Raw genomic sequence first — 15,209 nt, forward strand, 5'->3', positions numbered from 1 at the left:
GGCAGCTGATTTTTGTTCGCCAGAGAAAAGGTCCGTGGTTTGTTTTTGGGGGCATGTGGCTGAGAGTGGCCGGCTGGCCCCTGAAAATCCACGATACACAGGATGGTTCCCAGATCCAAGGTGGCACCTGTGCCAAGTCGGGCTGATTTGATAGTACTAAGTAGCTCCTGCAATCTGCCATGCAGAAGCGGGGCAGCTTACTTTTGTTTGCCAGGGAAACGGGCCGAGGTTTGTGTTTGGGGGCCTATGGCTGAGAGTGACCGGCTGGCTCCTGAAAAGCTACAATAGGCAGGATGGTGACCAGACCCATGGTGGCACCAGTGCCAAGTTGGGCTGGTTTGATAGTACCAAGTGGTTCCTGCAATCTGCCATCCAGAAGCAGGGCAGCTGAGTTTTGTTTGCCAGAGAAAAGGGCCTTGGTTTGTGTTTGGGGGCATATGGCTGGGTGTGGCCAGCTGGCTCCTTAAAATGCACGATATGCAACATGGCTCCCAGACCCAAGGTGGCACAAGTGCCAAGTTGGGCTGGTTTGATAGTACCAAGTGGCTCCTGCAATCTTCCATGATCACGTGGAGAAATACTTTCTGGTTTCAGCCTCATGCTCTTTCTTCTCTCCCTCAACTTCTCTATCACCTCTCATCTGGTTCACATGCGCTGTCTTCAAGGTCCACAGGCTACTTTTCACAGAATCTTCTGGCCTGATGAAGTAAGGATGATGAATAGAACAGAGCTGGGATCTATTTTCCAGTTTGGATAAAATGCATTCTGCACACAAATCCAAGGAGAACGGGCTGCCCCGATGCCCAGAAAATCTTTCACTCCTGCTAGTGTTCTACGTCAACCGCAACTTAGTCTGAAAGAAAAGCTTTTTCTCTGAGAGCATCTGAGAGGTTTGCATGAAGCACTGATATCTGACATATGCAATTTTGAATAGGAGAGGAAAAAGAAAATGGCAAGGAGTTTTTAATTTTAGTGGTTTCAATTTTAATTTCCGTGCACTTTTTCAAAACTTGTCAGCTCAAATGCCCATCAACATCTTTTAGTCATCTGTAAGTCAGTATTCATATAAAATGTGCTTCAAATCCAAAGAATTTCAAATTTGCACTCCAAGCTTCTATGCCTAGATTTATGATTTCCTACACATATTAGATGAAAGGAAGGCCTTTTTTACTGTGGGAGTGCTGGAACACTGGAACAGGTTGCCCAGAGAAGTTGTGGGTGTCCCATCCCTGAAAGTATTCAAGGTCACCTTGGACGGGGCTTGGAGCAGCAACAAAGGAGAAGCTTGATGGTAGAGAAACAAAGTTGGACTATAGAAGAAACTCGGATTGAAGTATAGGATCAAGTTTTCTCTCAGCTCTTGGGGTAAATTCAAAGTTGTACAAAATGACATTTATCTGTGCTATTCACTACTGTAACAGAAAGTTTCATGAAAACTGTACAGAAGATAGTAAATTTTAAAAGAGATAAGAATTACAGCATAAAATCCATGGGATAGGTTACAACATGAGACACTCTCTAAGAGAAAATCTCTGTGTTTCAGCACTTCATCGGGGTAAGATTTCATGAAGTGCCAAAGAAGGCGGCAAAATATCATTCGGGACATTATTTACTGGAATTCAGCCTGGCCATTAGTAGGAACTGCCTTTGAACATATCATGTAGATATACCACACACACTTTCCCTTCACTGAAAAATTACTGTTTACAACAAATAAGCAATTGACGATCAAAATTGATTGAAAGCATCTTAAACATGTCAAGTATTTCATTGTAGATGATCTGTGATCCAAATGCTTCTTCCACCTTCGAGAGGGACAGAAGAATTCTTCCATATCATGATGGTTTAAAATTGTATCAACCAATGTTTTCTGCTGAAAAGATATCATCTATTTTTTTCTATTTTTGGAAGAAAATATTCCTAGACATACAACAGGTGAGAACTAAGTAATTTTAAAGAAACAAATGAAATGAAAATATTCTGTAAATAGAATGAAATGAAAAGCTGTGTTTTAAATAGGAGCTAAATATTAAACAGAATTTTTGTACCAGGCATTTGAATTACTGCACCAGCTCTTTTGCCCATCAAGAGAGGCATTTAGCATTTCAGTCTTTTCCAAGGTGTTCATGATCTGCTATGCTGATCTCTGTGTGTGCCTAGGTGTGTGTGGAGGGGGGGGCATATGAAGGGGAGTGTGTATGTTTGCTTTACAATTGTTGTGGCAGATTCATGCCTCAGCTCCACATTTTGTTTTAAAAAGGTCACACCGAGTGGATATGAAGTTTACTATCAACAAGAGATCGATTCCCAAATCATCCATTTGACTCTCCCTTATAAATCATGTGCTTTGTTGCATATTTTATCAAATATACTTTCAAGCCAGATGGAGGAAGGAGGATGTGGGAATCCCTCCACCATCTTGCAACTTTTATGTAAGTAGGTTTTCAAGAAAATCATCATTTCTCTTTTAAATATGTCTGGAACAGGCATGATGGTAGTGTCAACCTGTTGGAGTTTTTGTTGCTGGAAGAAGTTGTACAAAAGGATTGGTTTTTACATTGACCAGTTACTGAATCAAGCGCAGGAATACATTGGAAATTTAGCTGGGGGTTCCTTTTCCCAGCAGACTACTTCTAGAACGAGCTTGTACACTGAAGCTGACTCTTTTGCTCTCTTTTTGTTTCTTTCCTATTTTCTTGGCTTCTTTGCCACTATCTAGACAATTTTGGAACTTTGTTCCCAACTAAAATGGTTTCAATAGTCTGATTGTGATCATACATTTTTACAAGGAATTTTTAAAATCTTTCCTCGAGTCCAGAAAGTCAAGGACTTAGATCTTTTTCTTCCCTTATCAATATTGCCATGAAATTGATAAATAAAGACCAACTCTTTATTTTTGTTTTTAACCCACGTAGATAATTCCCATCCATTAATCCATTTTGTGGACCAATAGCTGCCATTCTGATGGAAGCTGTCACTTCTTAACAATAGGCATTCTGTGACTATGTTGACAGCACTTTGGGTGAAGATCCTAACTGGTCTTAGATATACATAGGGAGAAATTTGCTCAGCCAGTGTCAGTCTTAAGCATGCGTATCAGAAGATCTTTCTAGAGCTGGGAATTTTCCCATGAAAGGGATTCAGTTAGGGAAGAGACACTTGTGCCAGAGTTTTACATTCTTCTTGAACACTGCTTAAGGAACTTAGATGCCATGTCCATTTGGATCTCTGTCTGCACAGAACTTTGTCATGCCAGTGCTTTGAAATGCATCTTGAAGAGAATTCACTAGCACAGAATGAAAGAGAGTGGAAGGGGTTGGTGGGGCTAACCAGGCCCAACCCCCCTGCCTAAACCAGGATACCTAGAGCCTCTTGCCCAGGATTCTATCTGGGTGTACTTTTAATGTCTTCAAAGATCCAGGCTCCACAATCTTTCTGGGCAGTCTGTGCCGTGGTTCAGTCACCCTGACAGTAAAGAAACATTTACTGATGTTCAAAGGCAATCTCCTGTATTTCAGTGTGTGCCCACTGCCTCTTGTCTTTTCCCTCAGCATCACTGAAAAGACACTGATTCCCTCCCCTTTGCACTATTGCTTCCATATGTATGTGTGATGCCATGTAGAGGTATGTCAAAAACCTCCCTGAAGCCCAGGCAGATAATATTCCCTTCATCTACCAGTCAAGTTGATTCATCAGAGGAGTTTAAAGTGATGTTCAGCATGAAATTCCCCTGAAAAATCATGCTAACTACATTATTTGGTCATCTGTCATGTGCCTGGCAAGGATTTCCAGGAAGAGCTGCTTCATCAACTTCCTGGGGATAAAAAAGAGGCTGGCTGGTTTGTACTATGGCGAGTCCTCTTAATTGCCTTTTTTGAAGATGGGTGTCATTTGCTAACATCCACTCTTTAGCCTCTCTTGTCGTCTACATCTTAGCAAAACGCTTTTCCACTATGTCTGGCTAGGAAAAACTGTGCCAGCACAGAAAACATCTCCCATCGTGTTCTAGAAGTTGCACGGATGTCTGCCAAGTGTTTGGCAGGAAGAAAAGAAAAGTTGTCCAAAACAGCTTCCAATCGAATGTTCCTGTGATTGGAAAAGTCAGGAGAGTGCAAAGGTACTGTTTTCTATCAGTTGGCAAGGTGCGCACACAATCCCAGTGTTGTACAGCTTGCTTCTTCACCTTCCCGAAGCTGCCGCTCTCGCCGGCTGCCGGAGCCCAAGAAGCGGCTTCTTCGCGCAAAGACGATTGTGCCGCTCACAGGGCTCTCCTTAGCGCGGCTTCTGCCGAAAGACGCCCGGCAGCGGCTCTTACCTCCGGAGAGCATCCTACCTTCGTCTTTAGCTCCTCTTCTCATCTACACCTCGGCAAAAAGCTTCTCCACTATGTCTGGCTAGGAAAAACTGTGCCAGCACAGAAAACATCTCCCATCGTGTTCTAGAAGTTGCACGGATGTCTGCCAAGTGTTTGGCAGGAAGAAAAGAAAAGTTGTCCAAAACAGCTTCCAATCGAATGTTCCTGTGATTGGAAAAGTCAGGAGAGTGCAAAGGTACTGTTTTCTATCAGTTGGCAAGGTGCGCACACAATCCCAGTGTTGTACAGCTTGCTTCTTCACCTTCCCGAAGCTGCCGCTCTCGCCGGCTGCCGGAGCCCAAGAAGCGGCTTCTTCGCGCAAAGACGATTGTGCCGCTCACAGGGCTCTCCTTAGCGCGGCTTCTGCCGAAAGACGCCCGGCAGCGGCTCTTACCTCCGGAGAGCATCCTACCTTCGTCTTTCGCGTCTTTTGTAGTCTACATCTTAGCAAAACGCTTTTCCACTATGTCTGGCTAGGAAAAACTGTGCCAGCACAGAAAACATCTCCCATCGTGTTCTAGAAGTTGCACGGATGTCTGCCAAGTGTTTGGCAGGAAGAAAAGAAAAGTTGTCCAAAACAGCTTCCAATCGAATGTTCCTGTGATTGGAAAAGTCAGGAGAGTGCAAAGGTACTGTTTTCTATCAGTTGGCAAGGTGCGCACACAATCCCAGTGTTGTACAGCTTGCTTCTTCACCTTCCCGAAGCTGCCGCTCTCGCCGGCTGCCGGAGCCCAAGAAGCGGCTTCTTCGCGCAAAGACGATTGTGCCGCTCACAGGGCTCTCCTTAGCGCGGCTTCTGCCGAAAGACGCCCGGCAGCGGCTCTTACCTCCGGAGAGCATCCTACCTTCGTCTTTCGCGTCTTTTGTAGTCTACATCTTAGCAAAACGCTTTTCCACTATGTCTGGCTAGGAAAAACTGTGCCAGCACAGAAAACATCTCCCATCGTGTTCTAGAAGTTGCACGGATGTCTGCCAAGTGTTTGGCAGGAAGAAAAGAAAAGTTGTCCAAAACAGCTTCCAATCGAATGTTCCTGTGATTGGAAAAGTCAGGAGAGTGCAAAGGTACTGTTTTCTATCAGTTGGCAAGGTGCGCACACAATCCCAGTGTTGTACAGCTTGCTTCTTCACCTTCCCGAAGCTGCCGCTCTCGCCGGCTGCCGGAGCCCAAGAAGCGGCTTCTTCGCGCAAAGACGATTGTGCCGCTCACAGTGCTCTCCTTAGCGCGGCTTCTGCCGAAAGACGCCCGGCAGCGGCTCTTACCTCCTGAGAGTGGCAGCTTCGGGAAGATGAAGAAGCAAGCTGTACAACACTGGGATTGTGTGCGCACCTTGCCAACTGATAGAAAACAGTACCTTTGCACTCTCCTGACTTTTCCAATCACAGGAACATTCGATTGGAAGCTGTTTTGGACAACTTTTCTTTTCTTCCTGCCAAACACTTGGCAGACATCCGTGCAACTTCTAGAACACGATGGGAGATGTTTTCTGTGCTGGCACAGTTTTTCCTAGCCAGACATAGTGGAGAAGCTTTTTGCCGAGGTGTAGATGAGAAGAGGAGCTAAAGACGAAGGTAGGGTGCTCTCCGGAGGTAAGAGCCGCTGCCGGGCGTCTTTCGGCAGAAGCCGCGCTAAGGAGAGCACTGTGAGCGGCACAATCGTCTTTGCGCGAAGAAGCCGCTTCTTGGGCTCCGGCAGCCGGCGAGAGCGGCAGCTTCGGGAAGGTGAAGAAGCAAGCTGTACAACACTGGGATTGTGTGCGCACCTTGCCAACTGATAGAAAACAGTACCTTTGCACTCTCCTGACTTTTCCAATCACAGGAACATTCGATTGGAAGCTGTTTTGGACAACTTTTCTTTTCTTCCTGCCAAACACTTGGCAGACATCCGTGCAACTTCTAGAACACGATGGGAGATGTTTTCTGTGCTGGCACAGTTTTTCCTAGCCAGACATAGTGGAAAAGCGTTTTGCTAAGATGTAGACGACAAGAGAGGCTAAAGAGTGGATGTTAGCATATGACACCCATCTTCAAAAAAGGCAATTAAGAGGACTCGCCATAGTACAAACCAGCCAGCCTCTTTTTTATCCCCAGGAAGTTGATGAAGCAGCTCTTCCTGGAAATCCTTGCCAGGCACATGACAGATGACCAAATAATGTAGTTAGCATGATTTTTCAGGGGAATTTCATGCTGAACATCACTTTAAACTCCTCTGATGAATCAACTTGACTGGTAGATGAAGGGAATATTATCTGCCTGGGCTTCAGGGAGGTTTTTGACATACCTCTACATGGCATCACACATACATATGGAAGCAATAGTGCAAAGGGGAGGGAATCAGTGTCTTTTCAGTGATGCTGAGGGTAAAGACAAGAGGCAGTGGGCACACACTGAAATACAGGAGATTGCCTTTGAACATCAGTAAATGTTTCTTTACTGTCAGGGTGACTGAACCACGGCACAGACTGCCCAGAAAGATTGTGGAGCCTGGATCTTTGAAGACATTAAAAGTACACCCAGATAGAATCCTGGGCAAGAGGCTCTAGGTATCCTGGTTTAGGCAGGGGGGTTGGGCCTGGTTAGCCCCACCAACCCCTTCCACTCTCTTTCATTCTGTGCTAGTGAATTCTCTTCAAGATGCATTTCAAAGCACTGGCATGACAAAGTTCTGTGCAGACAGAGATCCAAATGGACATGGCATCTAAGTTCCTTAAGCAGTGTTCAAGAAGAATGTAAAACTCTGGCACAAGTGTCTCTTCCCTAACTGAATCCCTTTCATGGGAAAATTCCCAGCTCTAGAAAGATCTTCTGATACGCATGCTTAAGACTGACACTGGCTGAGCAAATTTCTCCCTATGTATATCTAAGACCAGTTAGGATCTTCACCCAAAGTGCTGTCAACATAGTCACAGAATGCCTATTGTTAAGAAGTGACAGCTTCCATCAGAATGGCAGCTATTGGTCCACAAAATGGATTAATGGATGGGAATTATCTACGTGGGTTAAAAACAAAAATAAAGAGTTGGTCTTTATTTATCAATTTCATGGCAATATTGATAAGGGAAGAAAAAGATCTAAGTCCTTGACTTTCTGGACTCGAGGAAAGATTTTAAAAATTCCTTGTAAAAATGTATGATCACAATCAGACTATTGAAACCATTTTAGTTGGGAACAAAGTTCCAAAATTGTCTAGATAGTGGCAAAGAAGCCAAGAAATAGGAAAGAAACAAAAAGAGAGCAAAAGAGTCAGCTTCAGTGTACAAGCTCGTTCTAGAAGTAGTCTGCTGGGAAAAGGAACCCCCAGCTAAATTTCCAATGTATTCCTGCGCTTGATTCAGTAACTGGTCAATGTAAAAACCAATCCTTTTGTACAACTTCTTCCAGCAACAAAAACTCCAACAGGTTGACACTACCATCATGCCTGTTCCAGACATATTTAAAAGAGAAATGATGATTTTCTTGAAAACCTACTTACATAAAAGTTGCAAGATGGTGGAGGGATTCCCACATCCTCCTTCCTCCATCTGGCTTGAAAGTATATTTGATAAAATATGCAACAAAGCACATGATTTATAAGGGAGAGTCAAATGGATGATTTGGGAATCGATCTCTTGTTGATAGTAAACTTCATATCCACTCGGTGTGACCTTTTTAAAACAAAATGTGGAGCTGAGGCATGAATCTGCCACAACAATTGTAAAGCAAACATACACACTCCCCTTCATATGCCCCCCCCTCCACACACACCTAGGCACACACAGAGATCAGCATAGCAGATCATGAACACCTTGGAAAAGACTGAAATGCTAAATGCCTCTCTTGATGGGCAAAAGAGCTGGTGCAGTAATTCAAATGCCTGGTACAAAAATTCTGTTTAATATTTAGCTCCTATTTAAAACACAGCTTTTCATTTCATTCTATTTACAGAATATTTTCATTTCATTTGTTTCTTTAAAATTACTTAGTTCTCACCTGTTGTATGTCTAGGAATATTTTCTTCCAAAAATAGAAAAAAATAGATGATATCTTTTCAGCAGAAAACATTGGTTGATACAATTTTAAACCATCATGATATGGAAGAATTCTTCTGTCCCACTCGAAGGTGGAAGAAGCATTTGGATCACAGATCATCTACAATGAAATACTTGACATGTTTAAGATGCTTTCAATCAATTTTGATCGTCAATTGCTTATTTGTTGTAAACAGTAATTTTTCAGTGAAGGGAAAGTGTGTGTGGTATATCTACATGATATGTTCAAAGGCAGTTCCTACTAATGGCCAGGCTGAATTCCAGTAAATAATGTCCCGAATGATATTTTGCCGCCTTCTTTGGCACTTCATGAAATCTTACCCCGATGAAGTGCTGAAACACAGAGATTTTCTCTTAGAGAGTGTCTCATGTTGTAACCTATCCCATGGATTTTATGCTGTAATTCTTATCTCTTTTAAAATTTACTATCTTCTGTACAGTTTTCATGAAACTTTCTGTTACAGTAGTGAATAGCACAGATAAATGTCATTTTGTACAACTTTGAATTTACCCCAAGAGCTGAGAGAAAACTTGATCCTATACTTCAATCCGAGTTTCTTCTATAGTCCAACTTTGTTTCTCTACCATCAAGCTTCTCCTTTGTTGCTGCTCCAAGCCCCGTCCAAGGTGACCTTGAATACTTTCAGGGATGGGACACCCACAACTTCTCTGGGCAACCTGTTCCAGTGTTCCAGCACTCCCACAGTAAAAAAGGCCTTCCTTTCATCTAATATGTGTAGGAAATCATAAATCTAGGCATAGAAGCTTGGAGTGCAAATTTGAAATTCTTTGGATTTGAAGCACATTTTATATGAATACTGACTTACAGATGACTAAAAGATGTTGATGGGCATTTGAGCTGACAAGTTTTGAAAAAGTGCACGGAAATTAAAATTGAAACCACTAAAATTAAAAACTCCTTGCCATTTTCTTTTTCCTCTCCTATTCAAAATTGCATATGTCAGATATCAGTGCTTCATGCAAACCTCTCAGAGGCTCTCAGAGAAAAAGCTTTTCTTTCAGACTAAGTTGCGGTTGACGTAGAACACTAGCAGGAGTGAAAGATTTTCTGGGCATCGGGGCAGCCCGTTCTCCTTGGATTTGTGTGCAGAATGCATTTTATCCAAACTGGAAAATAGATCCCAGCTCTGTTCTATTCATCATTCTTACTTCATCAGGCCAGAAGATTCTGTGAAAAGTAGCCTGTGGACCTTGAAGACAGCGCATGTGAACCAGATGAGAGGTGATAGAGAAGTTGAGGGAGAGAAGAAAGAGCATGAGGCTGAAACCAGAAAGTATTTCTCCACGTGATCATGGAAGATTGCAGGAGCCACTTGGTACTATCAAACCAGCCCAACTTGGCACTGGTGCCACCTTGGGTCTGGGAGCCATCCTGCGTATCGTGGGTTCAAAGGAGCCAGCTGGCCACACCCAGCCATATGCCCCCAAACACAAACCAAGGCCCTTTTCTCTGGCAAACAAAACTCAGCTGCCCTGCTTCTGGATGGCAGATTGCAGGAACCACTTGGTACTATCAAACCAGCCGAACTTGGCACTGGTGCCACCATGGGTCTGGTCACCATCCTGCCTATTGTAGCTTTTCAGGAGCCAGCCGGTCACTCTCAGCCATAGGCCCCCAAACACAAACCTCGGCCCGTTTCCCTGGCAAACAAAAGTAAGCTGCCCCGCTTCTGCATGGCAGATTGCAGGAGCTACTTAGTACTATCAAATCAGCCCGACTTGGCACAGGTGCCACCTTGGATCTGGGAACCATCCTGTGTATCGTGGATTTTCAGGGGCCAGCCGGCCACTCTCAGCCATATGCCCCCAAAAACAAACCACGGACCTTTTCTCTGGCAAACAAAAATCAGCTGCCCCACTTCTGGATGGCAGATTGCAGGAGCCACTTGGGACTATCACACCAGCACAACATGGCACTGCTGCCACCTTGGATCTGGGAACAATCCTGCGTATCGTACATATTCAGGAACCAGCCGAACACTCCCAGCCACAGGCCCCCAAACACAAACAACGGCCCATTTCCCTGGCAAACAAAACTCAGCTGCCCCGCTTCTGGATGGCAGTTTGCAGGAGCCACTTGGGACTATCAAACCAGCCCGACTTGGTAATGGTACCACCTTGGATCTGGGAACCATCCTTCCTATCGTGGATTTTCAGGGGCCAGCCGGTCATTCCCAGCCATATGCCCCCAAACACAAACCTCGGCCCTTTCCTCTGGCAAACAAAACTCAACTGCCCCTCTTCTGGATGGCAAATTGCAGGACGCACTTGGTACTACAAAAAGAGCCCGACTTGGCAGTGGTGCCACCTTGGCTCTGGGAACCATCCTGCGTATCGAGCATTTTAAGGAGCCAGCCGGCAATTCCCAGCCGTATGCCCCAAAAAGAGACCATGGACATTTTCTCTGGCAAAAAAAACTCAGCTGTCCCGCTTCTGGATGGCAGATTGCAGGAGTCACTTTGAACCATACAACCAGCCTTACTTGGCACTGGTGCCACCTTGGATCTGGGAACCATCCTGCCTATCGTTGATTTTCAGGGGCCAGCCGGCCACTCTCAGCCATAGGCCCCCAAACACAAACCACAGCCCTTTTCTCTAGCAAACAAAATTCAACTGCCCCGCTTCTGGATGGCAAATTGCAGGAGCCACTGGGTACTACAAAAACAGCCTGACTTGGCACTGGTGCCACCTTGCGTCTGGTTACCATGCGGCGTATCGTGCATTTTAAGGAGCCAGGTGGCCACTCCCAGCCATATGCCCCCAAACACAACCCACGGCCCTTTTCTCTGGCAAACAAAACTCAGCTGCCCCGCTTCTGGATGGCAGATTGCAGGAGACACTTGGTACTATCAAACCAGCCCGACTTGGCACTGGTGCCACCTTGGGTCTGGGAACCATCCTGCGTATTGTGGATTGTCCGGAGACAGCCGACCACTCTCGGCCACAGAGCCCAATCAAAAACAAAGGTCCGTTTCCCTGGCAAAAAAAACTCAGCTGCCCCGCTTCTGGATGGGAGATTGCAGGAGGCACTTGACACTGTCAAACGAGCCCCACTTGGCACTGGTGCCACCTTGGGTCTGGGAACCATGCTGCGTATCGTGGATTTTCAGGAGCCAGCCGGCCACTGCCAGCCACAGGCCCCCAAACACAAACCACAGCCTTTTCCTCTGGCAAACAAAACTCAGCTGCCCCGCTTCTGGATGGCAGATTGCAGGAGCCACTTGGTACTATCAAACCAGCCCGACTTGGCACTGGTGCCACCTTGGGTCTGGGAACCATCCTGCCTATCGTGGATTGTAAGGAGCCAGCCGGCTACTCCCAGCCACAGGCCCCCAACAAAAACCACGGCCCTTTTTTCTCGCAAACAAAACTTAGCTGCCTCACTTCTGGATGGCAGATTGCAGGAGCCACTTGGTGTAATCAAACCAGCCCGACTTGGCACTGGTGCCACCTTGGGTCTGGGAACCATCCTGCGTATCGTGGATTCTAAGGAGCCAGCCGGCCACTCCCAGCCACAGGCCCCCAAACAAAATCAACGGCGCTGTTCCCTGGAAAACAAAACACGCCTGCCAACTTTTTGATGGAGTTTGCAGGAGCCACTTGGTACTATCAAACCAGCCCGACTTGGCACTGGTGCCACCTTGGGTCTGGGAAACATCCTGCGTATCGTGGATTCTTAGGAGCCAGCCGGCCACTCCTAGCCACAGACCCCCAAACAAAAACCTAGGCCTATTTCTCTGGCAAACAAAAGTAAGCTGCCCTGCTTCTGGATGGCAGATTGCAGGAGACACTTGGTACTATCAAACCAGCCCGACTTGGCACTGGTGCCACCTTGGATCTGGGAACCATGCTGTGTATCGTGGATATTCAGGGGCCAGCTGGCCACTCTCAGCCATATGTCCCCAAACAGAAACCTCGGCCCGTTTCTCTGGCAAACAAAACTCAACTGCCCCTCTTCTGGATGGCAAATTGCAGGATGAACTTGATACTAAAACCGCAGGCCGACTTGGTAGTGGTGACACCTTGGGCCTGGGAACCATCATGCGTATCGAGCATTTTAAGGAGCCAGCCGGCCACTCCCAGCAATATGCCCCCAAAAACAATCCACGGAATTTTTCTCTGGCAAACAAAAATCAGCTGCCCCGCTTCTGGATGGCAGATTGCAGGAGCCACTTTGCACCATCAAACCAGCCCGACTTGGCACTGGTGCCACCTTGCATCTGGGAACCATGCTGCCTAGCGTGGATTTTCAGGAGCCAGCCGGCCACTCTCAGCTATATGCCCCCAAACAAAACCCACGGCCCGTTTCCCTGGCAAACAAAATTAAGCTGCCCCGCTTCTGGATGGCAGATTGCAGGACGCACTTGGTAGTATCAAACCAGCCCGACTTGGCACTGGTGCCACCTTGGGTCTGGGAACCATCCTGCGTATCGTGGGTTCAAAGGAGCCAGCCGGCCACTCCCAGCCACAGGCCCCCAAATACAAACAATGGCGCTTTTCCCTGGAAAACAAAACTCGCCTGCCAACTTTTTGATGGCAGATTGCAGGAGCCACTTGGTACTATCAAACCAGCCCAACTTGGCACTGGTGCCACCATGGGTCTGGTAACCATCCTGCCTATTGTAGCTTTTCAGGAGCCAGCCGGTCACTCCCAGCCATAGGTCCCCAGTCACAAACCTCGGCCCGTTTCCCTGGCAAACAAAAGTAAGCTGCCCCGCTTCTGGATGGCAGATTGCAGGAGCCACTTGGTACTATCAAACCAGCCCAACTTGGCACTGGTGCCACCTTGGGTCTGGGAACCATGCTGCGTAACACAGATTCTAAGGAGGCAGTCGGCCACTCCCAGCCACAAGCCCCCAAACACAAACAACGGCGCTATTCTCTGGCAAACAAAACTCAACTGCCCCTCTTCTGGATGGCAAATTGCAGGACGCACTTGGTACTATAAAAACAGCCCGACTTGGCACTGGTGCCACCTTGGGTCTGGGAACCATCCTGCGTATTGTGGGTTGTCAGGAGCCAGCCGAACACTCTCGGCCACAGACCCCAATTAAAAACAACGGCCCGTTTCACAGGCAAACAAAACTCAGCTGCCCCGCTTCTGGATGGGAGATTGCAGGAGGCACTTGACACTGTGAAACCAGCCCCACTTGGCACTGGTGCCACCTTGGGTCTGGGAACCATGCTGCGTATCATGGATTTTCAGGAGCCAGCCGGTCACTCTCAGCCATAGGCCCCCAAACACAAACCTCGGCCCGTTTCCCTGGCAAACAAAAGTAAGCTGCCCCGCTTCTGCATGGCAGATTGCAGGAGCTACTTAGTACTATCAAATCAGCCCGACTTGGCACAGGTGCCACCTTGGATCTGGGAACCATCCTGTGTATCGTGGATTTTCAGGGGCCAGCCGGCCACTCTCAGCCATATGCCCCCAAAAACAAACCACGGACCTTTTCTCTGGCAAACAAAAATCAGCTGCCCCACTTCTGGATGGCAGATTGCAGGAGCCACTTGGGACTATCACACCAGCACAACATGGCACTGCTGCCACCTTGGATCTGGGAACAATCCTGCGTATCGTACATATTCAGGAACCAGCCGAACACTCCCAGCCACAGGCCCCCAAACACAAACAACGGCCCATTTCCCTGGCAAACAAAAGTAAGCTGCCCCGCTTCTGGATGGCAGTTTGCAGGAGCCACTTGGGACTATCAAACCAGCCCGACTTGGTAATGGTACCACCTTGGATCTGGGAACCATCCGGCGTATCGTGGATTTTCAGGGGCCAGCCGGTCATTCCCAGCCATATGCCCCCAAACACAAACCTCGGCCCTTTTCTCTGGCAAACAAAACTCAACTGCCCCTCTTCTGGATGGCAAATTGCAGGACGCACTTGGTACTACAAAAAGAGCCCGACTTGGCAGTGGTGCCACCTTGGCTCTGGGAACCATCCTGCGTATCGAGCATTTTAAGGAGCCAGCCGGCAATTCCATGCCGTATGCCCCAAAAAGAAACCATGGACCTTTTCTCTGGCAAAAAAAACTCAGCTGTCCCGCTTCTGGATGGCAGATTGCAGGAGTCACTTTGAACCATACAACCAGCCTTACTTGGCACTGGTGCCACCTTGGATCTGGGAACCATCCTGCCTATCGTTGATTTTCAGGGGCCAGCCGGCCACTCTCAGCCATAGGCCCCCAAACACAAACCACAGCCCTTTTCTCTAGCAAACAAAATTCAACTGCCCCGCTTCTGGATGGCAAATTGCAGGAGCCACTGGGTACTACAAAAACAGCCTGACTTGGCACTGGTGCCACCTTGCGTCTGGTTACCATGCGGCGTATCGTGCATTTTAAGGAGCCAGGTGGCCACTCCCAGCCATATGCCCCCAAACACAACCCACGGCCCTTTTCTCTGGCAAACAAAACTCAGCTGCCCCGCTTCTGGATGGCAGATTGCAGGAGACACTTGGTACTATCAAACCAGCCCGACTTGGCACTGGTGCCACCTTGGGTCTGGGAACCATCCTGCGTATTGTGGATTGTCCGGAGACAGCCGACCACTCTCGGCCACAGAGCCCAATCAAAAACAAAGGTCCGTTTCCCTGGCAAAAAAAACTCAGCTGCCCCGCTTCTGGATGGGAGATTGCAGGAGGCACTTGACACTGTCAAACGAGCCCCACTTGGCACTGGTGCCACCTTGGGTCTGGGAACCATGCTGCGTATCGTGGATTTTCAGGAGCCAGCCGGCCACTGCCAGCCACAGGCCCCCAAACACAAACCACAGCCTTTTCCTCTGGCAAACAAAACTCAGCT

This window comes from Melospiza melodia, chromosome 3 (assembly GCF_035770615.1).
Source record: "Melospiza melodia melodia isolate bMelMel2 chromosome 3, bMelMel2.pri, whole genome shotgun sequence".
NCBI classification, from domain to species: domain Eukaryota; kingdom Metazoa; phylum Chordata; class Aves; order Passeriformes; family Passerellidae; genus Melospiza; species Melospiza melodia.